Raw genomic sequence first — 27,961 nt, 5'->3', positions numbered from 1 at the left:
TTCTGTCACTTTCTGGGGTCTTTGGATGCTATCCTTCTGTCCATACAGTTTCTCCTCCCCATCATTGCTCCCTCTGTGAAATAATTGACTTCCAAGAAGGCAGAACCAGGAGCCAGCTTGTGGAGGATCATGTGATGTCAGTATAGGGTTGCCAAATTAAATATAGGATGCTCTGTTACATTTGAATTGCTGATAAAGAACAAATACTTTTTTTTTCTGTTCTGACAATAGGCTGAATGTTTGTGTTCCCCTAAATTTCATATGTTGCAGCCTAACCCCCAATGTGGTATTGGAAGTTGTTAGGTCACGAGGGTGGGGCCCTCATGAATGGGGTTAGTGCCCTTATAAAAGGGACCCTAGAGAGCTCCCTGGCCCCTTCCACCATAAGCAGACACAGAGAAGACTGGCTATGAACCAGGAAGTGAGCCTTTCCCAGACATCGACTATGCCGGTTCCTTGATCTTGGGCCTCTGGGACTGTGAGGAATGAGTGTTTGTTGTTTCAGCCAGCCAGGCGAGGGTATTGTGTTATCGCAGCCCAAATGGGCTAAGATGGAAAGAAGTGTGTCAGGTGCAATGTTTGGGACAGACCTGCTGTGAATTGTGTCTCTCTGCAAAATGCGCCCCAGGCCCAGCCCCTGGTGCCTGTGAATAAGACCTCACTTGGAAATAGGACCTTTGCAGATGTAATCAAGTGAAGATGAGGCATACTGGAGTAGGGTATGCCCTAAATCCAACATGACTGGTATCCTTGTAAGGAGAGGAAAAGAGACCCAGGAAGGGAAGATGGCCACGTGAAGACATGGAGACATGGGGAGAATGTCATGTAGTGACGGAGGCAGGGGTCAGAGCTATACGTGTACCCGCCTAGGACTGATGGCAACACGAGAAGCGAAGGGAAAGGCGTGGAGCAGAGTCTCCCGCAGATACTTCAGGGACAGCGTGGCCCTGCCAACACCGTGATTTCCGACTTCCAGCCTCCAGGACTGAGAAGGGTTAATTAAAGCCACCCAGTTTGTGCTCCTTGTCCCAGCAGCTCTAGGAAACAAATGCACTTATACAAATTATACGTTGTTTGTCTGAAACTCAAATGTAACAGGCCGTCCTGCGTTTCTGTTCGCTGCGTCTGCTGCTGGTTTCTCCTCTGTGAGACTGTCAGTGACGCTGCCTTGTTTCCCTGAGGACTCAGCATCCGCCGAGGTCCCCGGAGTGGGTGGGGTCCTGCTGTGAGGCACAGCCCTGCTGTCGTTTTTTGGGACCCCCTGCTCAGTTCAGTAGCTCACGCACCAACTCAATTTCCCTCTTCATTAAAGATGAAAGAAAAAGAAGGGTGTCTTGCCATTTGAGGACATCATGCTAAGTGAAATAAGTCAGAGAAAGACAAATGCTGTATGCTCTCGCTTACATGGGGAACCAAAGAAATAAACAACAAACACCCTAACTCATGGATACAGAGAACAGATTGGTAGTTGCCATAGGTGGTGGTGGAGAATGGGTGAAACGGATAAAGGGGGTCAAAAGATACAAACTTCCAGTTACAAGATAAATAAGTTCTGGTGAAGTAATATGCAGCATGGTGACTGTAGTTAATAATATTGGATCGAATATTTTAAAGCTGCTAAGAGTAGATGTTTAAAGCTGCTAGGATTAGATGTTTAAAGTTCTCATCACAAGGAAGAAAATTTGTGAATCCGTGTAATGATGAATGTTGACATAACAGTGGTGATCATTTTGCAATATATACAAATATTGAATCATGTACACCTGAAACTAATATCATGTTATATGTTATTAATAACATTTCAATTACAAAAAGACAAAAGAACTCACCTTAAAACCCTGCAGGGTGGCCCTGGAGAGGGAGAGCTGACTGCAGCTTGACTCCTGTGGCTGGGGTGGGGAGGTGGGGGTGGAGGAGGGTGGGGTGGGCCCTGGAGCCTCAGGCTCCTGGCTTATAGGCGGGTGGATGGGTCAGTGTCTGGGTGCTTGTGAGCTGAGCCCCTGGGTAGTGTTTGCAGCCCTGACAGGGCCATAAGTTACTGTGTGGTCTTGGGCAGGTCCCTGTTCCTCCCTTTGGTTTCCCCAACTGAAAGGAGAGAGGTGGCTCGACCTTGAAGGCTCTAACAATGCCACCCCCCACCCCTCCAATCCTGACCTACTCCGTGCCTCCTGCTTGCCACGTCCGTTTCTTGGGAGAAGTGCACTTCAGTTAAAATCCTGATCTGGAGCTAATTCTTCCGACATCGACAGACCTGAAGGCACGCCCTCGCCCTTCTGTGCTGGTGTGATTCAGGCACCCCCAGAGGGCCTGCCTGCCCCAGAGCCTGCTTTGAGCCCGACCCTGGTCCTGCCGCGGGGGCCTCCTCTCTCCTTCAGAACAGAGCTGGGGGGCAGGCTGAGGAAGGCTGCTGTCCCCGAGGGAGGTCTCACGATGACCAGTGAGCCACCACCTGGCAGGAGATCTCAATGTGGGCAGCGTCCATCCACCACCCGGTCACCGCCTAAAGTCTGGGGCTGTACACTGAGGTTTAGAGAAGAAGGGAGGCGAGGTAGTGGGGGTCAGATGGTTAGTCACTGCAGAATCCAAGCAGATGAGGGATAAACAGCTGTGTAAATGGGGCTAGTTTCTGTTGGTCAGTTTTAAAAGGGATGATGCCTGTGTATGAAAAGGAAGCAACATCTCTGCTGCAGTTGTAGATACACAGCGCCTAAGTGAGCACAGATGGGGAGGGCTGGGAGAAGGGCCCTGGGCTTTTAGTCCTGGTGTGCTGAATGTGCTTGTCCTGGGCTGTCCTGGGGTATCCTGGGGGTGTTCTGAGCTGTCCTGGGGGTGTCCTGGGCTGTGTTGGAGTGTCCTGGGCTGTCCTAGGGTGTCCTGAGCTGTCATGGGGTGTCCTGGGCTGTCCTGGGGGTGTCCTGAGATGTCCTAGGGGCATCCTGGGCTGTGCTGGACTGTCCTGGGGTGTCCTAAGCTGTCCTGGGGGTGTCCTGGGCTGTCCTAGGGTGTCCTGGGCTGTCATGGGGTGTCCTGAGCTGTCCTGGGGGTGTCCTGAGCTGTCCTGGGGGTGTCTTAGGGTGTTCTGAGCTGTCCTGGGGGTGTCCTGGGCTGTGCTGGAGTGTCCTAGGGTGTCCTGGGCTGTCCTAGGGTGCCCTGAGCTGTCATGGGGTGTCCTGGGCTGTCCTGGGGGTGTCCTGAGATGTCCTAGGGGCATCCTGGGCTGTGCTGGACTGTCCTGGGGTGTCCTAAGCTGTCCTGGGGGTGTCCTGGGCTGTCCTAGGGTGTCCTGGGCTGTCATGGGGTGTCCTGAGCTGTCCTGGGGGTGTCCTGAGCTGTCCTGGGGGTGTCTTAGGGTGTTCTGAGCTGTCCAGGGGGCATCCTGGGCTGTGCTGGAGTGTCCTAGGGTGTCCTGGGCTATACTGAGCTGTCATGGGGTGTCCTGGGCTGTCCTGGGGGTGTCCTGGGGGTGTCCTGTCCTGGGGTGTCCTGGCGGTATCCTGGGGTGTCCTGAGATGTCCTGGGGGCATCCTGGGCTGTGCTGGAGTGTCCTGGGGTGTCCTAGGGTGTCCTGAGCTGTCCTGGGGGTGTCCTGGGCTGTCCTGGAGAGTCCCAGGGTGTCCTGAGCTGTCCCGGGGTGTCCTGGGCTGTCATGGGGTGTCCTGAGTTGTCCTGGGGGTGTCATGGGCTGTCCTAGGGTTTCCTGGGGGCATCCTGGGCTGTGCTGGAGTGTCCTGGGGTGTCCTGGACTGTCGTAGGGTGTCCTGAGCTGTCCTGGAGAGTCCTGGGATGTCCTGGGCTGTCCTGGACTGCCCTGGGTGTGCCCTATGTGACTTCAGCCAGCCTCTTGGCACTACTAGCCCATTTTCCTGTTAAAGCGGTGATGTTGATGTTCTCTGTCAGGGACATCGTGGCATCTGAAGAACTCGGCAGAGGCCAGGCCCCAGGCCTACGGCTGCCATGTGGTAGGGGCCCTCTCCATGTTTATTCAGTCGAGCCTTGGCTGGGCCTGACCCTAGGATGCAGGGAGAAGCGCTTCTTCCTTGTCTGGAAGCTACTATCCAGACAGACAGACCTGTGCCAAGGCCACTGCGGCCAGGGCTGCAGGAAGAGGTGGCCTGGGGGTTGGGGGGGTCTGTGGGGGAAAGTCAGAGGTGGTCCCCAGCACCCTCTAGTGATTGACACTGCCTGCAAAGTGGGGCTGTCCAAGGGCCTGTCAGGAGCCTGTCAGGAGTGTCTGAGCTGTACACCAGCTCTAAGACCTCCCATGGTTTTCCCAGGATCAGGGACTCTTCCTCAGAGCTTTTCAGAGAGGAGTAGAGCATGAAGGTTCCTATTGACCTGGCACCCTGAGCGGGGAGGAGAGGGACAATAACTCCTGGCTCTGGGGCTGTAGACTTGCCTGTTGAAGCCTGTGTGAGGCCCTGCTCCTGCCCGGCCCTTCCCAGAGTGGCCCAGCCTGCCTTGTTGCACCAGCCTGTCCCCTGACCCCAAGTGTCACCCCTGAGCTGCTCCTGACACCTTCCCCCACCTCCAAACCCTCCCTACCCCCTACCCTGGCTCTGCTGGGGCCTCTGTGCAGGCCCGGCATGTTGAGGGTTGGACTGAAGGGTCCAGAGGCCAAGCTGGTTTCCACACACGGGAGGAGTCGGCCCTACCAGGGATAGCTCTGCCATCAGGTCGCTGTCCCTCGGCTGTTCCCCACCCGCAACAGGCCTGGTCACCCGCTGTGGAATGATTGGGCTTGACATGTTCATCTGCCACCTGTTAAAACTCCATTTCCTGGGACCGAGCCGGCACGGTGGGGCGGGCTTGAAGGCCTCACTGTGGACCAGCTGCCGCAGCCGCTTTACATACAGCATAAATATTAGTCTCTCTGAGAAGGAGGCTCGACTGCAATTGTCTTTGGCCGGGGGATGTGACTGGGCTGTTTGCCTACGTTCCTCCCTGGCCTCGCCTCGTTCAGCAGACCCTTCCAGAACCCTGGAGAGCTGGGTGTTGGCTGACCTCAGTCCCAGGTGGGATGCAGCTCCCAGATTCCCCACAGGGAAGAATCCCAGCCTGGACAGTGGAGGGGGCAAGAGCGTGTGTGGGCGGCAGCCTGGTGTTCATCTGTTGGGAAGCGCTGGGTCGCTTGCTTCCCTCCTTGACATCGGCCTCTTTCTCTGCAGACTGGGAGCAAGGACCCTACCAGGCTTCATGCTCCTACACCTGGTCCTTGACGGGCAGGGCCTCGAGGGCAGAGCTGATGTGCACTGCCTGCTGCCCCACTTGCGGTAGGGGCACCTGCCTGCCCCACTTGTACCCTGCCTCACCCTGCCCGGGGTGGGCCTTGCCTCTGGAGTCACCAACCTGGGTGTGAACCCTGGCCTCATTGCCTCCATCCACAGTGAGCACCCAGGCTCAGTGTTGCGCTTGAAGTGACACACAGGATCTTGTCCAGGCCACTGTGGACACAGACACACCACTGAACAAAATGATTTCCAGCAGTTTCAAGTGCTGTGACTGCGGGCTCCGCTGACCCGGGTGATGACTGTCTCTGAGAGGAAGTGACGCAACCACGCTGAGATCTGAACCTGTGTGCCCCTGGGTTTCTTCTCTGCAAGGTGGCGATGGAGGCCCGCCCCTTGCCTGAGCTGTAAGGCTTAAATGAGATTGTACCTGGGAAGGGTCTGGCCACTGCAGGTCTTGGCCCCTGGGCCTCTGAACAAGTCCCCCTTAGCATCTGGCTGTTCTCCCTGGTGACCATGTGGCTTCTCACCTCATCCTCAGGTTCAGGCTTCCCACACATCAGTGTGAATCCACATCATCGGGGTTGGGGGGAGCTGGAGAAACGTGTTACAAATACAGATTCTCAGGCCTTCCTGCAGTCATTCAGCAGAGCAGGACAGGGACCCTGGAGTCTGTGTTTTTACAAGCACTGCGTGAGACATGGGTAGCTCATGAAAACACTTTGGGAATTGTGGCTTAGAACCCCCACCCCCCAGCACCCCAGGAGACACTGTATCCCTCCTCCAGCCTTAAAGACTCTACTCTGTAAATCAGCAGGCTGGTGGTTTTGGGGGTACAACTCGCTTCTGCCCCAGCAGACCTGGAAAAAGCTGCTCTGAGAGCTGAGGCCTGTCTGGTCTCAGTTCTGGGCAGGGTTTGCCCGCTGGACCGTGTGAAATGCTGCTTTGAAATAACCAGCTGCTCAGAATCCGAAAGTGTCCTGAATTGATTAGCACGCAGAATGTCTTCTGAGAGCTTGACGGGGAATGTTAAGTACCACCGCTCACCTGGAATGATGTGCTGAGGGGGAGCGGTTGTCAGGTCCAGCAGCCCGAGAGGGCAGCAGGGCGTGCTTCATCCCAGGTGAGCGGAAGACAGTGCCCCAGGGGCGGTCGGCTGGTGGGTGGTCAGTGGGTGGGGAGGGGCGTGTCCTGGGTGCACTGGGGCCACTCTGAGAGGTCCAGAGGCTCAACCCAGGGTCCTCTACCCTACCCTACCGTCTTCCTGCTGCTTTCCTGGCCTGAAGCTTTCTCACAGACCCAGGCGCCTCATCAACATGTATCACACACGCTAGTGTAATAACAGCTGCTAATTATATATCCTGGCTATTACCCCACTGCGGGATGATCGGGGGTGGGGGTGGGGGGGCCAGGAGCACCGCCCCCTCCCCCACCCCCATATGGTATTGTATTCACAAGGGCTGCTCCCGCCCCCTCCCCGTTGGATCCTATCTGAAATTTGTTCTTCCTTCCTGCCTCAGCCCCGCCAGCCCCACCCAGCCAGCTGTGATCTGCGGCTGCAGCCTGGCCCTGGGGGAAGGTACGGGAGCCCAGCATGCTGTTGTCTGGGGCGACTGCCAGCCAGTGTCATGGGGAGGTGGGTGCAAAAGCAGGCAGGGACACCTACCTGGGCATCCTCTTCTTTTGTTGTTTCCTCTATCCCAGAGCCACCCACCGGTGACTTGCTGTGAATGGCCCAAGCCCACCCCCTCCATCCTCTCCCCCAGACAAGACCTGCTTAGACAGCACTAGGGTGGGGGCAGCGCTCCCCTGTCACAAACAGCCAGGCCAGTTACCCCCCTGCTCCGTATCCCCTCCTCCCACCTCCAGCTCTTCCTAAATCCCCTGGGCCTCTGTTCCCACATTTGCATAAGGGGCACACTAGCAACACCCACCTGGCTGGAATCAAGTCCGCGGTTCTCACTCCTGGTGTTCCAGTTGGAATCACCGTGGTGATTAAAACACGTACCAGTGCCTGGGTCCACCCAGAGACCAGGCCTGAGCGGATTTCATCAGAATTTCGGGGCAGCAGGGTCTGCACATCTGCATTTTTAAAAAACTGCCAGGCGACTCAGGTCTGCAGCTGGGGCTGAGAACTACCCCTGATCTAGAAGCTTCCACGACGGGGTCTGGCACACGGCAGACCCTCAGCAAGCGAGGGCCCTTGTTTCATGATTGTTTACTGTGTTAAGAGTATTAAGTGGCTTTACCTTTACTTGTTTGTAATCAGTGGACTAGAAAGAGCTTCATTAATTAAAAAAAAAATCCTCAGTAAAAGAAACGTAAATATATACAGGGTTCGTTAGTAAGGAAAAGTTACCAGGTTCAGTGTCTCCTTCCCCGGAGGAGAAGGGTTGCAGCCAAGGCTGGTTAGTTCCCCCCAGCTAAGGACATAGGGTTTTGGGGGGGATTTTCAGCAGGTTTGGGGGATACGAGAGGTAGCCCACAAGGGACACCTGGGGAAGCTAAGGGTCTGGGCCCAGGGCTCCCTGACCCATCCCCTCTTCAGGTGTAGAAGAGGCTTGAACCTCAAGCTAGGAACTCAAGGTAATCAGAACACCCCAGGGCCAGAGGCATTACTGACACTCAACCTACACAGCAGGGGCACTCCCCACCCCACCCCAAGAAACCAGGGTGCAATTTCCCATCACCTTGAGGGGCAGGGCTCAGGATCTTATCCCCAGCACTGGGCTTTCAGAATGAGGCACGGGGTCCCTTGGTTAGGGACCCCAAGGGGCCTTGAAAGTGGGCCCGGGCAGGGAGAGGAGGCCAGTCCCTCCTACTGGGACAGCAGGCTGGAGTGTGCTTTTACAAACCTGTATGGGAAAGTTATGACCAACCTAGATAGCATATTCAAAAGCAGAGACATTACTTTGCCAACAAAGGTTCGTCTAGTCAAGGCTATGGTTTTTCCTGTGGTCATGTATGGATGTGAGAGTTGGACTGTGAAGAAGGCTGAGCACCAAAGAATTGATGCTCTGAACTGTGGTGTTGGAGAAGACTCTTGAGAGTCCCTTGGACTGCAAGGAGATCCAACCAGTCCATTCTGAAGGAGATCAGCCCTGGGATTTCTTTGGAAGGAATGATGCTAAAGCTGAAACTCCAGTACTTTGGCCACCTCATGCGAAGAGGTGACTCATTGGAAAAGACTCTGATGCTGGGAGGGATTGGGGGCAGGAGGCGAAGGGGACGACAGAGGATGAGATGGCTGGATGGCATCACTGACTCGATGGACGTGAGTCTGAGTGAACTCCGGGAGTTGGTGATGGACAGGGAGGCCTGGTGTGCTGCGATTCATGGGGTCGCAAAGAGTCGGACACGACTGAGCGACTGATCTGATCTGATGGGCATTAAATGACCTGGAAGAGCCAGTAAAAATACAGGTTCCCAGGCCCCACCTCCGATTTGGATAGAGTGGGTCTGGGGAGTGACTCTGACTTTTTGACAGCTTGCTCAGGCATGAGAGTCATGGTGGTTGGGGAGAGGCAGGAGCCAAGCCCCCCAGGTCCCCCGGTAAATGTGGGGAACCCCAGCCCCTCTCCCACTACACCTCCTAACTCCGCCCGAACACCCTGCCCTTGGGGGTCCTCTGGGGGCATTTTCCAACCTCTCTGCTACTCTGGGCCTCTCAGGGGCCCCCGTGGGCATCCTCTCAGAGGGGTGAGTGGGTGTGTGTATGTGTACGTATGCGCACGCTGGTGCTGCATTTGCTTGAAATAAGCTTTTTTTCTCTGAGCCAGTGTTATTCCCCTAATACTCAAATATGATATGCTGCTGTGCCGTTCTATTTGCAGATGATTTTTCTCTCTGATGAGGAGAATGTCAAAGACCGCAAGTAAATGAGTGGAGAGAAAGAAAAAGTGCTATAATTTATAGGAATTAGGAAGTGAAGATTTCAAGCCCGGTGCAAGCTTCGGGGCTGGGGCTCAGGCAGCGAGTCCCCCTGTAATGGCAGCGGGGGAGGGGGCCACTCTCTCCGTCTGGTCCCAGGATGCTCAGGGGCTGGCGGGATGCAGGGCTGATACAGCTCAGTATCACCTCACCAACCCGGTCCTTTCCGCCCTCTGCTGGCTTCTCCAGCTACTGGCCCTGATTGTGTGACGACTTCTGCACCTTCCAGTACCCTTCAAATCTTACTGTTGCCCTGGGGACACATCTGTGTGGCTTGGCGTTCAGGACCCCTCCGTCACTCTCCCTTGCTGTGCCCTCGGCTTCCTGGATGAATTATTTGTGGAGTGTATGAATGAACCATCCCCACCTTGTCTTGAGCAGACCCATCTTCTCTACACCCTTGCTCCCACTAGTTCCTCTGCCCTGAGTACTTCCTGCCTCAACTCCACATGCGCACAGCCCTCCAGCTTCTCCAGGTCCCACAGACAGGCTTCCTCGTCCCTCAGTTTCCTCTCAGGGCTGTCGGCCTCCCTTCTTCTGTGCTCCCACCGCCCTTTGTCTTGATTGCTGAGTGCTGATCACAGCCCGCCTTCTTTTATCTCTGCCTTTTTCCGTATCTGCTTTTTCCCTTACTGTTCGCCTCCATGTGACTTGAATGAGGCTAGAGGCACACAGTAGGTGTTTAATTACTCTTCGCTGCAGAGCTCATCAGGTGGAACACGTATAGTTTTGAGACCTCAGTGGGGGAAGCTGGCACCTGCCTGCAGGACAGAGGCCTGGGAATAAAACAAGAAGTGCGACCTCTCTTCTAAATGGTCCCCACCCCAAGCCTCTGTCCGTAGAAAGTGGGCTCTCATTGAGTTGCTGTTGGAGCCAAGCCAGCGACTGATGTGGGTGATAACCCAGACTTTATTCCTGGAAACTGGGGCTGAGGGACTCAGCCTTATCTAGCTGTGGGGGGACTGAAGTCCCCCCAACAATGAGGCAAGGGACCCCTTAGGAGGCGTATAGCACTGTGAGAGCATGGGCCTTGGAGTATGCCATCCTTGCTCTCCTTTCTTAAATCTACTGTGTGACCTCAGACAAATTTCTCACCTCTCTGAACTTCAGCTTCCCAGTTTGGAAAATGATGCTAACGATAACCTTTAGGGTCACTGGGAATATTGGGGGTAATGTCTGTAAAGTACAGGGCACCTTACAGGAGCTGGATAAACAACTGTTAGTGTGATGATCACTATCATAATCAACAGGCCTGACTTTTAATTCATTTTCTCTTGCAGTCATTGCTGTTACGTCCAGCTGCTGGTGCCCGTGCTAGCATCACCTGGGGCCGTGAGCCAGCCGTTTCATAATTAGCTTGGCAGGTGCAGAGTGTGGCGGACCCCCTGCCAGGGATCACAAATTAATTAGTGTCGTTTGTGGAGAGGAAGCCCCTTTGGCAGCCTTGCAGGGGACAAGGCAGGCTCGTGGGCATCTGACCTCAGTCTTTGTGGTCTGCAGAGGGGTGAGGCCCTTGAACGTCAGCAGGAGGTGGGCGCTTTTAGGGACTGCCTGTTTGGCCCATGGTTAGTTGGTTCCCCCCCCGGTCCCGGGCTCAGGGGAGCCACGAGAGAAAACTTCTTCACCCCACCCTGGTGTCTGGCCTGTGCATATGCCTCAGTCTTCCCTCCCATCAGTCCAACCACTCTCTGAGCCTGGGTATTCCCTGCTCTTCAGGCCCGCAACGCCCGCAGCAGATCACTGGATAGCACCCACTCATCTTCTTGCAGCCTCCAGCGGCCCAGAAATCACGACTCCTTCATAAATGGCAATGGCAACTTCTGTGTATGTCTGGGGCCATGGGGGCACACTGGCACTGGTGTTTTCTGAGGATTCTGGCCTCGCTTCATCCTCCAGGGGCAGTGTGCAGGCTGGTGACATGCTTAGGTCTGCCCACACGCACCCTTGGGGTCATCCTTGCCTGGATCTCACTCTGCTGGGGGCCTTGGGCAAGATGCTCTTCCTCAGTGCAAATCGTATGCTTTCCCAAGTCTCAGGACTCCGAGACAAACTCTTCACACAGGTGAACTATCTCACTTACTAGCCGTGGTGTAACCAGTAATAGCTGTGTCCTTCCCATTCTGTAGGGAGACTCCAGGGACATGGAGTCTCAGAGATCAGCCCGGGTCACAAAACTGGTACAGGTTGGGGTTAGGATTTGAGCCTAGGCGTTCTGACTATATAATGTCTTTTTAAAAATTGAGGGGTAATGATGATATAGCAAAATGCACAGATCCTAGGTATTCAGTTCATGACTGCTGACAAGTGTATTGACCCATGTAAGCAGCCCTCTAGACGGGGTACAGGACACACCCTTCATTCTTCAAGCCTCTGCTCCCCACGAGGAGGCACCCACGTTCTGATCGCTGTCACTATAGGTACACTTCATCCCTGAATTTTGTAGAAGTGGGATTATACAGTGTGTTTACTCCTTCATATGCACTTTAAATATTACCTGTATCACTCAGCTCAGTGTTTCTGAGATTTATCCATATGGCTGCATGGATCAATAGTCGGTTGTTTTTATAGGTGAGCAGGATTCTGTGGTATCGATACCCCATGCTTTGTTGATCCCTTCACTTACTGATGGACATTAGGGTAAATTCTAGGATTTCTTCCCTTCCAGGGGATAGGATTCTATTCATCATGGATTAAGATGAATAAAGATGCTCTGAACATTGACCTATAAAACCTTATGTGGCTATGCATCTTCATTTCTCTTGGGTAGGTAGTTGAGGTGAAATCACTGGCTTATAGGGAGGCGTATATTTAACATTATAATTGCTAGACAGTTTCTAGGGCAGTTGGACCATTTGACGCTCTCACGCCCAGTGTAAGAGAGTTCTAGCTGCTCTGCACTCTTGCAACATTCAGTGGTGGTGTTCTTTTAAAATTCTAGCCACTCTAGTGGACAAACTTGGAGAAGGAAATGGCAACCCACTCCAGTATCCTTGCCTGGAGAATCCTATTGACAGAGGAGCCTGGTGGGCTACAGTCCATAGGGTCCCAAAGAGTCGGACTCAACTGAAGTGACTTAGCAGTGGACAAAGTAGTGGTGTCTCATCACGGTGTTAATGGACACTTCTGTGATGACTAATGCTGCTGCTGCTGCTAAGTCGCTTCAGTCGTGTCTGAATCTCTGTGACCCCAGAGACGGCAGCCCACCAGGCTCCCCCATCCCTGGGATTCTCCAGGCAAGAACACTGGAGTGGGTTGCCATTTCCTTCTCCAATGTGTGAAAGTGAAAAGTGAAAGGGAAGTCACTGAGTTGTGGCCGACTCTTCTCGACCCCATGGACTGCAGCCCACCAGGTTCCTCCGTCCATGGGATTTGCTCCTCCATCCATGGGGTTTTCCAGGCAAGAGTACTGGAGTAGGGTGTGATGACTAATGATCCTGGTCTTATTTTGCATCTGCATATTGGTCATTTTCTTTCATGATGTATCTATTCTAGTCTTTTGCCCACTTAAAAATATTTGGTTGTTTGTCCTTTTATCGTTGGTGTGTAGGAGTTCATTGTGTAATGTGGATTTGAATGTATATCTTCCCCAGTCTGTAGCTGCTTTATTCATTTTCTTAAAGGTGTCACTGGTGGCAGAAATTGGCTGCAGCCCTGCCCCATTTGCTCATAGAGGATTCCTGGGAGTGTGAAGTAGAAGGTTGCAATGTGTTAAGTATACAGTAGGTGCTCAAAAGGAGCTTATTTACTTTCCCCTACTCCCTTCTCCTGGCTAAGGCCTCCCAGATCATTTTCTCAACTGAAACAGATTTCCTGTCGTCTCCATCCATCTGCCCACGTTTTACTCACCCTTGAAAGCCCAGTTTAACACGGGCCTGTGGCACCAAGCTCCTTACGGTGTCCCAACCCGTGGAAACAACCCCAGAGCTGGGTCAAATAGCAGGGACTCTCTCTCACTGAGGGTCGTGTTCTCCCACTGACTTCCGGGAAGGTGCTACAGATTGAGAGTGTGTCGCTACTGAGTCCATTTGGCTGATGCAGAAACTGAGGGAAGAGGAAGGTCTGCTGACTCACCACAGTTACTGGTACAGCCAAGATGGAGACGGGGTCTTCAGGTCCACAGGCAGCAATCGGCTGTGCGTCCGTCACCACTGACCTCACCCCAGCCCTCCCCGTTGCAGGGCTGTCTCCTCCTCACTCAACACAAACTGTTTGTGTCACCCACTCCCAGGGCCCGCATTCAGCTGCTGACTGTAGTCATTAATCCCTCCAGGGCCTCCCAGACCAGGGGAAACGCAGGTGCTCCAGCTGTTAGAGTACAAAGTGGTGAGAGGCACGACTGCAGATGGATGCACCGGGCACTGTGGGTGTGAGGGGGTCCTGGAAAGAGCACCGCTTTCACTGCCTGGGGGCGGGGGTGTAGGGGGACCCCAGGAACATCGTCTCAGGGGAGTAACGCTTGAGCCAGGGTTTGCCGACTGAATCGCCTTTTCCCAGGTAGAAAGCCACGTGGAAATGAAGGGCAGCACAGAGAGAGGGGAGATCATGTGCTAATGTCCGAAGACACTGACAAGTACAAGGGATTCAGGGATGCGCGTGTTTACAGGCACCACCCCGTGGGCAGCGGGGTTTTGGGGGGCTGAGCTTAGAGAGGTCGGTCATAAAACACATGACGTGTCAAGTAAGAAATTTGGGTTTTCTCCTGAAAGCAATGGGGAGCTTTTGGAGGATTTGAAGATGGGGGAGGGCAAGGGGTTAAGTGCTGGAGGCCGCCTGTCTGTGGCAGTTGCTAGGAGGATGCGTGCGGCTATGCTGCTTTAACCTGAGACCTGTGGGACACTCCTCCTGTGGTCAGTCCAGGTGAGAGATGACAGGGGCTGCCTGACCCTGGGCAGAGGGCATGGGAGTGGAGGGAACACCCATTTCCACCCAGCAGAGCTGCTGAGAACTCATTGGCCACGATGTAAATAGAATACAGTTCGAGTCACAGTAACACAATGCGATCACTATTCAAAAAGGACAGAAGGGAGGCGTCACTGCAGAGAAGCATCATGCCTTTTGGATGGCCACACGTGGACCCCGCCTCCCCCGTATCTGTCTGGAAATGGATGTGGCTGTGTGTGTGACCCTGGAGGTGGCTGTGGGACGGACGAGCTGGTGGTGAGCCTGGATGCAGAGGCATGATGCGGGGGAGGTCAGAGAGCCTGGGGGTGGGGGAGGAGTGGACGGGCCCTGCCTGGCATCTGGAAGTTTCGTGTGGTCAGACAGATGTGCATCTGCCTCCTGCCTCTGGAACTCTGCTGTTGGAATAAATCTCTTAATCTCTTTAAGCCACAGTCTCCTCATCTCTGTAGTAAGGCTGATAACAGCCTCTGTCCTGGAGGTGTTTGGGGATTTAGTGCCAAAATGTATGTGGTTGTTGTTGTTCAGTCACTAAGTTGTATCTGATTCTTTGTGGCCCCTTGGATTGCAGCATGCCAGGCTTCCTGTCCTTTGCTGCTTCCCGGAGTTTGATCAAACTCATGTCCATCCAGTCGGTGATGCCATCCAACCATCTCATCCTCTGTCGTCCCCTTCTCCTCCTGCCTTCAATCTTTCCCAGCATCAGGGTCTTTTCCAATGAGTTGGCTCTTTACAGCTGGCCAGAGTATTGAAGCTTCAGCTTCAGCATCAGTCCTTCCAATGAATATCCAAAGTGCATGTAAAGAAAGCAGTTGGCATGCTATTAAGCTCCATACCTGCTGGATTCTGGGTCATCTGCAGAAATCACTGTGAGTGTTTCCTGGTGTTGTTATTTCCCCTGTCCTGCCTCTGGAAACTGCCCAGCCTCAGGGCAAGGCACAGATATGGGAGCCAATTCCTAGGAAAACCCATCACTGATGCACTGGAAGCACCCCTGCCCAATCCATAGCAGCCACGAGCCCCTAAAAGGGCCTTGGCAAGAGTTATTTGCACTTTTTTTTGGTGAAGGCCCTCCTATTGCTGCTCAACACCCTTTGGCAGGTTTTCTGGGCTGTGCCCACCAGGCAGTTAAGGAACTGACATCCCAAAGGTAATTTCTCCCCAAGGAGGTATTTTATGGGTTGTTGATGCTTCACTACTGCTAGGAGATTTCCCCCTGACCTGTCCCGGGCTAAGCTTGCACCAGCTGCCCGGGACTGTGCACACCGGGTGGCCGTGTGCCTCCTCAGCTAGGGAGGATGGAGCAGGCCTGACTGGGAAGACCACGAGGATTCCTGATTGTACTTTCCTCTCTGCCGTGGGCTGTGAGGGGCTCAGGCCAGTGAATAGTGCCGAGATTGCCCGACAGCATTGTTATTACTGAAAACCAGAAAACTGCCTCCCTCACTCCCAGGGCAAAAGGAGGCAGAAAACTCATCGATAAGTGTCTTAATATGCAATTGCCATTGACTCGAGAATAGCTATTAAAAGCTATCAATTATTTAGCTATAGGAATCTGGGGAGGAAAGCCCTTAGGAGCACATCTAAAGCTGGTAGAGTGTCAATAGTAGAGTTATTAATTTCCAGCTCCGAGATGGTATTTAAAACATGGGTTATGAAAGCCCTTCAGAGGAAGAGAACTTTCACAGTCATGCAGATGCTGAGCTAAGGAAACTTCTGGGGGCATCCAGAGTGCTGTTCATACTCTGCCTCCAACACAGTCCTGCGTGAGGTGTCTCAGACTGGGGCTGGGCCCACAGGAGAAGACCAGGTGGTCGGGTCTGCCTACACTTGACCTTCCTCTTCTCTAGCCAGAGGCCTCTTTAGAGCTATAGCTCTGTCGGGTGCTGGTACCCAATACGGCCACTAGGGGGAGCCGAGGTTCTCAGCCAAGAGCTGCGCTCCCGCCTTGTAAGAAGCCCAAGGGGACCCTGCAGCATCGGTGCTTTTTCCACCCAGAATTCGGAAAGCAGGCTGGGCTGGGGACAGCGTGGCCGCTGACCGGCCTGGCAGAGGTGGACAGTATTTAAAGGAACCCCCATCTCTAAGCGATATCCGGGTCCCTCCTCACTAATCTGCCTCCCTCCTGAATGCGAAAAGCGCAGTTACATTCCAGGCGGCACACAGCCGACTTCAAGGTGACCTCTCCCGGGAAACCTTCCAGAGGCGCCTGTCGCGTGACAACTCCAGGCCCCCGCGAGGAGGAAGCTGAGGAAGGTGTTCTGTTTCTTCCTCCTCTTCTTCCTCTTGCTGCTGGTGACTGCCCACCCCGCGCATTTGATTGAGCACCTCTGATTTGCAGGCAACAGTGGGCATTCTGTTGGGGTACTAAAGGATGGTGGGGACTTCTTTGAGAGACAAAGCTCTGTATTCAAGGGTTTTCCACTCAGTTTGGAGATACAGAAATTTGATTCAATACAATAAACATTACCCGAGTGCCCACATGGAAACAGTAGAGTATGGGGCAAAAGAACCCATCTGGTGACAGAGCTTTTCAGTCTTGGCTTCACCTCAGAGAGCCAGTGTGACGTTGTGTTACTTAAACCTGCTTGGTCTCTATTTCCTCATCTGTAAAATGAGTCAGACATTCCTGGGTTCGCCACAGACCTGTTTTGAGACTCACATATGGCCATGGAAGAGAGAGGCTTTTTTTTTTTTTTTGAAAAAATTTTTATTTTATTTTTAAACTTTACAATATTGTATTAGTTTTGTCAAACATCGAAATGAATCTGCCAAAGGTATACATGTGTTCCCCATCCTGAACCCTCCTCCCTCCTCCCTCCCCATACCATCCCTCTGGGTCGTCCCAGTGCACCAGCCCCAAGCATCCAGTATCGTGCATCGAACCTGGACTGGCGACTCGTTTCATACATGATATTATACATGTTTCAATGCCATTCTCCCAAATCTTCCCACCCTCTCCCTCTCCCACAGAGTCCATAAGACTGTTGTATACATCAGTGTCTCTTTTGCTGTCTCGTACACAGGGTTATTGTTACCATCTTTCTAAATTCCATATATATGTTAGTATACTGTATTGGTGTTTTTCTTTCTGGCTTACTTCACTCTGTATAATAGGCTCCAGTTTCATCCACCTCATTAGAACTGATTCAAATGTATTCTTTTTAATGGCTGAGTAATACTCCATTGTGTATATGTACCACAGCTTTCTTATCCATTCATCTGCTGATGGACATCTAGGTTGCTTCCATGTCCTGGCTATTATAAACAGTGCTGTGATGAACATTGGGGTACACGTGTCTCTTTCCCTTCTGGTTTCCTCAGTGTGTATGCCCAGCAGTGGGATTGCTGGGTCATAAGGCAGTTCTATTTCCAGTTTCTTAAGGAATCTCCACACTGTTCTCCATAGTGGCTGTACTAGTTTGCATTCCCACCAACAGTGTAAGAGGGTTCCCTTTTCTCCACACCCTCTCCAGCATTTATTGCTTGTAGACTTTTGGATCGCAGCCATTCTGACTGGCGTGAAATAGTACCTCATAGTGGTTTTGATTTGCATTTCTCTGATAATGAGTGATGTTGAGCAACTTTTCATGTGTTTGTTAGCCATCTGTATGTCTTCTTTGGAGAAATATCTATTTAGTTCTTTGGCCCATTCTTTGATTGGGTCATTTATTTTTCTGGAATTGAGCTGTAGGAGTTGCTTGTATATTTTTGAGATTAGTTGTTTGTCAGTTGCTTCATTTGCTATTATTTTCTCCCATTCTGAAGGCTGCCTTTTCACCTTGCTAATAGTTTCCTTTGTTGTGCAGAAGCTTTTAAGTTTAATTAGGTCCCATTTGTTTATTTTTGCTTTTATTTCCAATATTCTGGGAGGTGGGTCATAGAGGATCCTGCTGTGATGTATGTCGGAGAGTGTTTTGCCTATGTTCTCCTCTAGGAGTTTTATAGTTTCTGGTCTTACATTTAGATCTTTAATCCATTTTGAGTTTATTTTTGTGTATGGTGTTAGAAAGTGTTCTAGTTTCATTCTTTTACAAGTGGTTGACCAGTTTTCCCAGCACCACTTGTTAAAGAGATTGTCTTTAATCCATTGTATATTCTTGCCTCCTTTGTCAAACATAAGGTGTCCGTATGTGCGTGGATTTATCTCTGGGCTTTCTATTTTGTTCCATTGATCTCTGTTTCTGTCTTTGTGCCAGTACCATACTGTCTTGATGACTGTGGCTTTGTAGTAGAGCCTGAAGTCAGGTAGGTTGATTCCTCCAGTTCCATTCTTCTTTCTCAAGATCGCTTTGGCTATTCGAGGTTTTTTGTATTTCCATACAAATTGTGAAATTATTTGTTCTAGCTCTGTGAAGAATACCGTTGGTAGCTTGGTAGGGATTGCATTGAATCTATAAATTGCTTTGGGTAGTATACTCATTTTCACTATACTGATTCTTCCAATCCATGAGCAAGGTATATTTCTCCATCTATTAGTGTCCTCTTTGATTTCTTTCACCAGTGTTTTATAGTTTTCTATATATAGGTCTTTAGTTTCTTTAGGTAGATATATTCCTAAGTATTTTATTCTTTCCGTTGCAATGGTGAATGGAATTGTTTCCTTAATTTCTCTTTCTGTTTTCTCATTATTAGTGTATAGGAATGCAAGGGATTTCTGTGTGCTGATTTTGTATCCTGCAACTTTACTATAGTCATTGATTAGCTCTAGTAATTTTCTGGTGGAGTCTTTAGGGTTTTCTATGTAGAGGATCATAGAGAGAGGCTTTCTTAACTGCGAAATAAGTGTCACTTCTTTTTAAAGTCCCCAAACCCTCCCACCACCAAGTGTCTGTCTTCCCACACTTCTCCTGGCTCAGCTAGAGCCATCTGCATGCACAGCCATGATTTACCTGTCATTCAACAGAGAACTCAGAGTAGGGATGGTGGATATGCCTGGTTCATTAAGCTCACAGCCTGGGGACTTCCCTGGAAATCCAGTGGTTAGGACTCAGCGCTTTCACTCTGGGGGCCTGGGTTCAATTCCTGGGCAGGGAACTAAGATCCCGAAAGCTGTGTGACAAGGCCAAAAAAAAAAAAAAAGTTTAAGCTTACAGCCTAGTGATTTTCAGGAGTGTTTACAGATGTTTGGGGTAAGGTGTTGGGGTGAGGGAGGGGGTGAGAATGCCTCACTGCTTTCCAGTTTAGGGTCCTGGGCTGACGGTGGTACATCCAGGTGTGTGGGGCCAGGTGCAAGCAGGTGGCCATTGACTGGGCTCGGGTCTTGGCTGATGCCCGGGGGAGAACCTGACCCTTGAGAAGCTGGCCACAGGGCCTGGGCTGTGGACACACGTATTGGAGCCCTCAGGGCAAGGTGGGCGTCGAAGCCCTGGGGGTGGGTGGGCTCCAGCATGGGGTGGGGGGCAGCATTTCGCTCAGGGTGGGCTGGATGTCACTGAGGGTCATGGGGCGGTGTCATCAGAGGCCGAGGGTGTGCACAGTGCTGGGTCACAGAGTGGGAGACCTACCCCTTCTGGACTATCCATCAGTCCTGCCTTGTTGAGGGAGGTGGTTTGGTGCCAGTGAGCCCCTCTGGCTTATGCTAATCTGCCTTTCAGATGAAGAGCGAGCAGGTGCTTTCAGCAGGCAGCAGAGCCCAGCAGCAATTTACACTGGGTCTTCTTTCCTGGTTACTTTTGAGAAGTGATGCTATTTATATATATGTGTGTGTATATATATATATACACACACACACACCCTAGTGATACTCTGTTTCTTTTAAGTACATTTGTTTGAGTTACAAATAAAGGGAGTCAGGGTGAAGGAAAATATTAAATAAGCAATAGTCCAGGAGGTGCAGGAATACAGTAAAAATCCCTTTGCTCCTTCACCAGTGACTGTAGTGGGGTGAGAGCCCAGGTTTGGCGTCATGGATGGAGATCCTCTGATTCTTCTGGTGGTGGCCCTGGACTTCTGAGCTTCAGTTTTTCTATCTGTAAACAGGGTTTATAAGACCTTCTCAGAGGAATGGTGGTGAGGAGCAAATGAAATGATGCGTGAAGAGCACAGAGCCAGGCATACAATAGGTGCTCAGTCATTGCACATCGTTAGGCATTTTAGCCTGTAGTGGGTGTGCGTGGGGCTGCAGAGTATGGGTAGAGCCTCGGGGAGCATGCCCCTTGGGTGTGGAGGCAGGAGGAGGTGTGGGATGCCTGAGGAATGGTCTGGGAGGGACCAGGGAACCTGTGGGCCAAGGTGGGAGAGCCTGGCTCAGCCCACCCAGAGCCCCTGGGAAGAAGCCAGGGGGCTCTGCTGTATGCTTCAGCCTCAGGAGGGAGTGGCCTTCTCACTCTGCTCCACCGCTCCACCTCCCCTTCCTTCGGGATTTTAATTCAGAATTACAAGTGGGCATATTCAAAATAAGATTCCGGCAATACTGACCTTGGAAGTTCTAGCCTGGAAGGCCCTCTCTTCTCCTAACTTCAGTGTCAGTGCACCGGTGAGAATGGCCCAGTGTCTTCTGGGAGCGGCGGGCTCTGGCTGACAAAATCACCGTTATTCCCCCAACTTGTAGACAAGAGTGCAGGTGCGTGTGCTAAGTCACTTCAGTCATGTTCGACTCTGTGACCCCGTGGACTGCAGCCCGCCAAGCTCCTCTGTCCATGGGATTCTCCAGACAAGAACACTGGAGTGGGTTGCCGTGCTCTCCTCCAGGGGATCGTTCCTCCAGGGGATCTTCCTGACCCAGGGACTGAACCCGCATCTCTTATATCTCTTGCATTAGCACCTCCTGGGAAGCCTGCAGACAAGAGGACTGCATCCAAAAATATTAATGAACTTTTCAGTCCCTTTGTTGCTCCCTCCCTTCCTTCCAGAGGTGTTTATTGAGGGCATAGCAGGCACTTGCATTTTAACCTTTGCCAAAGCCGAGTGCCTCCTCCTCTGGCAGAGGCCTACTTTCAGTTCTTTAAACACGAGCAAGAGGCAGAAATTCTAGGCCCCGTGTCACTTGGATCAGCCCAGGAGTTCCTCTCTGGTTCACCGGACTCCAGTGTTCACACAGCATTCAGGTCACACGTGCAGGTGCTTTGAGCCCATCTGCCTGTGTGAGTTCACCTTGCTGGTCTGTTGGCTCAGTTGTCCGTGTCCAGCAGGAGATCTGCTTCCTTCTCTCCCCCAGGCGGCCAGGCTGGCTCTGTTCCGCCGTCCTCCATGTCCACTGTTTCGGTCATCACGCCTTTGTGTGTGGGGTTCCCTCTTTCTGGAGCGCTGTCTTCCCTCTTCTTCACTTCTGGGGATGCCCCAGGCTTTTCCTTCTCCAGGAAGTCGCCCTGAGGTTCTCCAGTGCTTCCCTGCCCCGAGGTCCCACGTTTCAGCCCCACCTCGAGCCCACTAGCCCTGGATCACCTGGGGTCCCCACTGGGGAGGTGACTCCCGGGGGCTGGGCCTTAGAATGGGTACTTGCTGAACGCTCATTCCATATCCACCCACGTGCTTCTGTGGAGGCAGGTGCTGGACTGACCCCGTTTCAGGTGAGGAGGTGACAGCTGTGCTCAGGGTCACACAGCAGAAGAAACAGAACCAGGGCTGGAGTTCAGGTGCTCTGGCATCCAGAGCCCCACACTCTGGATGCCCCCCCCGCCCCGCCCCACCCTGCCCTACGCACAGTGCAGGCTCGGGGAGCCGAGGATGGAGCGGGTCCAGATGCTGGGTTAAGCATGCTGGTTGGTGGATTTAACGTAGGAGGTGTCCGGTGGGCATTAAGCAAGTTTAGCCACGTGGAGACGGGAGCTGCTGCCTGTGGCTGGGGTTGGTGTCTCTGTACAAAGCCCCCCTGATTACCTGAGTGCTCACTTCTATCCTTGGAATGCCGTCCCTCCTCCGCTATGACTCAAAGCGTTTATTTAGTTTTGCTTTGCTTTATTCCCCCAAGGGTTTCAGCTGACCTACAAGAAAACATTCAATAAAGTCGTAATAAAATATAAATAAGGGCAACAAGGGAGGATGCTGTTCACATCACGACACGGCGTCTGCTGCATCTGATGGTCCTTCGTGGATCAGATGATCCTCACTTCCCCAGCCCTTCCATTCAGAGAGGTCATGCCCATCATATGATTTGAGCTTAAATGTAAAGATTCAAGGTTTTTCTCTGGTTGTCCTGTGCAGGCACTGTCAGTGCGTTCGCTTCCTAGAAACAGTGGCTGATTTGAAGGGCCCGGGTCACTGTTAGCCCCCCTGATGCTCTTCTTGATCAGCTCCTCATGCTGAGAAGGTGCCCTGCCCTCTGGCCATAATCTTTCCAGGTGAGATGAAAGATACTGTTATACACAGGCTGTGTGTGCTCACTCGCTCAGTTGTGTCCGACCCTTTGTGGCCCCACAGACTGTAGCTCAGCAGGCTCCTCTGCCCATGGAATTTTCCAGGCTAGGAATACTGGAATGGGTTGCCATTTTCTCCTCCAGGGGGTCTTCTCAAACCAGGGATCGAACCCACATCTCTTGTGTCTCCTGCATTGGCAAGCGGATTCTTTACCACTAGTGCCACCTGTTATAAATCGGGACAGTGTCTCAACTCTCAGAGAGACTCTGGTTGGGCCAAGGGGCCACCTGAGCCAGGCACCGAAACGCCCTCTCCCCGGGGGCAGGTGCTGCGCCCGGCTGCCTGGGCCACTGAGTCACGTGGCTGCTGGTCCCACAGACGATGCTGAACCATCCGCTGCTCCGATTTGCTTTCCTTGCCTTAAGGAGACGTGGTTACTGGCTTGGGCTTGTGAGCCTCGAGCTCCGAGAAACCAGGGAAAAGGCTATTGTGCGGATGCCGAGTTTTGCTTGCTGGGAGCGCCTGGGGGAGCCAGGAGGAAAGCTGACCCATGTGAGCTCCCAGGACACACATGGGGCCCAGGGATGTGTTCCTTCCTTTCTCATTTGCATGGTGATCTGCAGCCCTGCTGGGGAGGCAGAGTGACCGTGAATACGCAGGAAGCAGGAGATGCTCCACCTGGGGCACTGAAGACCATGGTGACGGACGTGCCACTTGCCTTTTCAGGGAGAACTTTGAGAACTGGGCCGGACAGTAACGGGGAAGGAGCCTTGGGAAGGCCCAAGTTTGAGTCCCAATTGGGTTTGCTCTTGACAGGCTCTGTGGCCTCAGGCAGGTATCTGACCCCTCTGATGTCCGAGGATGACCAGATTGGATGTCTGTGAAAGGCCCGGTCCCCATGGGAGACCAGAACCAGCAGGATGTGGACACCGCTAGGCTACTCTGAGTGGGTGAGGTCCCTGCCCTTCCAGAGCCCGGCTCTGACACGCAGGAAGACACACAGGTAGACTCTCACACATGGAAACAGGGGACTGCAGCAGGAATCCATGCCCCAGGGAAGCCCTGAGAGGAAGCGCCTGACCAGCCTGGAGGTGGTGGTAGCTTAGGACAGGTAGGAGTCAGGCAGGTGAGGCAAGCAGGGGGACAGGGAATCCCAGGCGGAGCCAAGGCCTGGAGAGGTAGAGGATCCAAGGATTTAGGGGTGTCTGGGGGATAGCATTTTTTGGGATCGGGGAGCTACGAGAGAGGGGCCTGGCTTGTAGAAAAGGATAAGATGGTGCAGGGCCTTGACCTGTATCCTTCAAGCACCCCCCTCCCCCAAATCCAGTGCCCCCCAGTCTTGGGGCAGGACTGTGATTGTGAACCCAGAGTGTTTTCAGTGTGCGTCTGCAGTGCTGGGGGGCTTCCCATTGCCCTAACCCACAGGTGGAATCCCATCACGCCCCCACTCTAGACCCCTCCTCATCTCCTCTCTGCCTTCCTGATGAATGAAGCCCGTGCGTTTGGCCTGATCTTCATGGCCTTGTGTGATCCGACCCCACCCCTGACCCCACCCTCACCTCTCTCCCCTTCTATTTTTTTTTTTAAGATTTTTTAATTGGAGGAAAATTGTTTTGCAATGTTGTGTTGGTTTCTGTCATACAACAACACAGAAAGTGAAAAGGGAAAGTGTTAGTTGCTCAGTCATGTACGCCTCTTTGGGACCCCATGGACTGTAACCCGCCAGGCTCCTCTGTCCGTGGAATTCTCCAGGCAAGAATACTGGAGTGGGTAGCCATTCCCTTCTCCAGGGGATCTCCCCAGCCCAGGGGTTGAATCCCGTCTCCTGGATTGCAGGCAGATTCTTGACCATCTGAGCCATCAGGGAAGCCCACGACAAAGCAAACCAGCCATAATTCTACATCCATATCCTGCCCCCTCCCCCTTCGCCTTCAGCCCATTCTTCCCTCTCACTGCGCTCATACTGTCTTCTCCTGAGCCTCCTTTACCCAAGTCATTCCTACACATCCTGTGGGGCTCAACTCAGGCTTTCCCTCCTCCAGGAAGTCTTCCCTGACTCCCTCTGAGTGCCACGGCCCCTGTGCTTCCCCATCTCAGCACATTTTACCCTCATCTCTTTGTCTGGCTTCCCCACCAGGCCTGCACTGATGTGGGAGTAGGTCTGTGCTAGTCCCTCTGTTCCCCGGGTCTTAGCACTTAGTAGGTACTCATTAGTCACGGTTGCATGAAGGAGGGATTGAGTGAATTAATGAAGGGCTTTGATTTCTTGGCAATCTGCTCACTTCCCTGACCCCAGCTGGGGCCTTGCACACTTACATTGCTACTTCAGAGATTCTGGAGCTAAGCCTTTACTGCTTCGATTCACTGTATGTATTTTTATTCTGGCTTTTCTATTGCACTGCCTGGCGCACAATAGCACTCCACTTTTTATATAACCAAGCCCACCCACTCTGTTCTGTCGCCTGAGCCCCTCGGATTCTTCAATAGGAAGACTTTTAATCTTCCTGAGCACAGCCATTTCAGAAGCGTGTTTCAAAGCTTCTTGAAAGCAAGATGCTGCAGCTTTGATGTCTCTGTTAGCACCTCTGCGGGGAATGTAGGCTGGCTCACTGAGGTCTCGGGGCCCCTGTGGGGCCCTGAGGTGTGGGGGACTGAGCCGACCGTCCACCCGGACTGGAGGGGACGAGAGCTTCCCCTTCCATCCAGGCTCCATCCACTGCAGGGCCCTCTTCTTCAGTGACCACTGGGGCTTCTGCACACAGGCCTGCATCCTCAGGGCCTTCGCACCCCTTACCCAGAGGCTGAGACTGTCTTCCAGCTGCACCCCTCCCTGGACATTGCCCTGGGCCGTGGGGACCTGCCTTACCCCCGGTGTAGCCCATTCCCTTAGCTGTGGAAGAGGCTCATGGAAGATGGGCTGCAGTTCTGGAGGTCTTGATTAGGACAATTCCAGGGGAACACCCTGGCTCCAGAGCTCTCCTGGAATCAGCCGAGGCTTTAGTCACCGCCCCACCACCCACTGCATTGCGGTCAGCTCCTCCCTCTGCCCAGCCCCACCTTCCTCTCTCCCTTTCTTGTGTGTCTCCTGGGATCACTTGGCAATAAGTGTTCTTCATGGACTTTCTGTCCCAGAGTCTGTTTCTAGGGAACCTGCTCTAAGATCTCCTCTCAACTGTGAGGTAACAGGGACTTCTGGTCACCAGCTATCAGGGAGTGACTGAGAGGGTGTGGGTGATGAGGCAGCCCAGAGGAACGCATCCAATACGGATACCTGGAGTGTCATGACCAGAGCCCCAGGGTCCCTCTTCTTCTTTGGACCTGATTCCTGCAGGGCCCCGGGTGGTCTTCATTACAGCCTGGGTACAGGCTGAGCTCTTCTGTCAGGTCTGGGTTTGTCTCTGTCTTGGGATTTTGCCTGAGGGAGTGTGATAGTCAAGGCTTGTTAAGAGCCGGGTACAGTACAGTTCTGGAGAAGGCAATGGCAACCCACTCCAGTACTTTTGCCTGGAAAATCCCATGGATGGAGGAGCCTTGTAGGCTGCAGTCCATGGGGTTGGTAAGAGTCAGACATGACTGAGCAACTTCATTTTCACTTTTCACTTTCATGCATTGGAGAAGGAAATGGCAACCCATTCCAGTGTTCTTGCCTGGAGAATCCCAGGAATGGAGAAGCCTGGTGGGCTGCCATCTATGGGGTTGCACAGAGTTGGACACGACTGAAACAACTTAGCAGCAGCAGCACAGTATAGTTCAGTCACTCAATCATGTCCAACTTTTTGCAACCCGGTTGACTGCAGCACGCCAGGCTTCCCTGTCTGTCACCAACTCCCAGTGCTTGCTCAAACTCATGTGCATCGAATCAGTGATGCCGTCCAACCATCTCATCCTCTGTTACCCTCTTCTCCTGCCCTCAATCTTTCCCAGCATCAGGGTCTTTCCCAGTAAGTCAGTTCTTGGCATCAGGTGGCCAAAGTATTGGAGTTTCAGCTTCAGTATCAGTCCTTCCAATGAATATTCAGGACTGATTTCCTTTAGGATTGACTAGGTTGATCTCCTTGATGTCCAAGGAACTCTCAAGAGTCTTTTCCAACACCACAGTTCAAAAACTTCAATTCTTTGGTGCTTAGCTTTCTTTATGGTGCAACTTTCACATCCATACATGACTACTGGAAAAACCATAGCTTTGACTAGATAGACCTTGTTGGCAAAGTAATGTCTCTACTTTTTAATATGCTGTCTAGGTTTGTCGTAGGTTTTCTTCCAAGGAGCAAGTGTCTTTTAATTTCATGGCTGTAGTCACCATCTGCAGTGCTTTTGGAGCCCAAGAAAATAAAGTCTGTCACTGTTTCCATTGTTTCCCCATCTATTTGTCATGAAATGATGGGACCGGATGTCATGATCTTAGTTTTTTGAATGTTGAGTTTTAAGCCATCTTTTTCACTCTCTTCTTTCACTTTCAAGAGGCTCTTTAGTTCCTCATAACTTTCTGCCATAAGCGTGGTGTCATTGGCATATCTTATTAATTGGCATCGGCCTAGGTTATTAATATTTCTCCTGGCAATCTTGATTCCAGCTTGTGCTTCATCCAGCCTGGCATTTTGCATGATGTACTCTGCATAGGAGTTAAATAAGCAGGGTGACAACATGTAGCTTTGATGTACGCCTTCCCTAATTTGGAACCAGTCCATTGTTCTGTGTCTGGTTTTAACTGTTGCTTCTTGCTCTGTATACAGGTTTCTCAGAAGGCATGTCAGGTGGTCTGGTATTCCCACCTCTTTAATAATTTTCCAGAGTTTGTTGTGATCCATACAGTCAAAGGCTTTAGCATAGTCAGTGAAGCAGAAGTAGATTTTTTCTGGAATTCTCTTGCTTTTTCTAAGTCCCAACATATATTGGCAATTTGATTTCTGGTTCCTCTACCTTTTCTAAATCAAGCTTGAAAATCTGGAAGTTCTTGGTTCTAGTACTATTGAAACCTTACTTGGAGCATTTTGAGCATTACTTTGCTACTGTGTAAGATGAGTGCAATTGTGCAGTAGTCTGAACATTCTTTGGCTTGCCTTTCTTTGGGATTGCAATGAAACCTGACCTTTTCCAGTCCTGTGGCCAATACTGAGTTTTCTAAATTTGCTGACATATTGAGTGCAGCACTTTAACAGCATCGTCTTTTAGGATTTGAAATAACTCAGCTGGAATTCTGTCACTTCCACTAGCTTCATTCATAGTGATGCTTCCTAAGGCCCACTTGACTTCACACTCCAGGATGTCTGGCTCTAGGTGAGTGATCACACCATCATGGTTATCCTGGTCATGAAAATCTTTTTTTTGTGTAGTTCTTCTGTGTATTTTTGCCACCTCTTCTTAATATCTTCTGCTTCTGTTAGGTCCATACTGTTTCTGTCCTTTATTGTGCCCATCTTTGCATGAAATATTCCCTTGGTATCTCTGTCTTTCCTTTTCTCCTTTGCTTTCACTTCTCTTCTTTTCTCAGCTATTTGTAAGGCCTCCTCAGACAACCATTTTGCCTTTTTGCATTTCCTTTCCTTGGGCATGGTTTTGATCACTGCCTCCTGAACAATGTCACAAACCTCCATCCTGGGTACGCAGGT

The sequence above is a fragment of the Bos javanicus genome, chromosome 18, assembly GCF_032452875.1.
Source record: "Bos javanicus breed banteng chromosome 18, ARS-OSU_banteng_1.0, whole genome shotgun sequence".
NCBI lineage: Eukaryota > Metazoa > Chordata > Mammalia > Artiodactyla > Bovidae > Bos > Bos javanicus.
The sequence above is the reverse complement of the archived record's forward strand: the minus strand, read 5'-3'. Positions refer to the sequence as shown.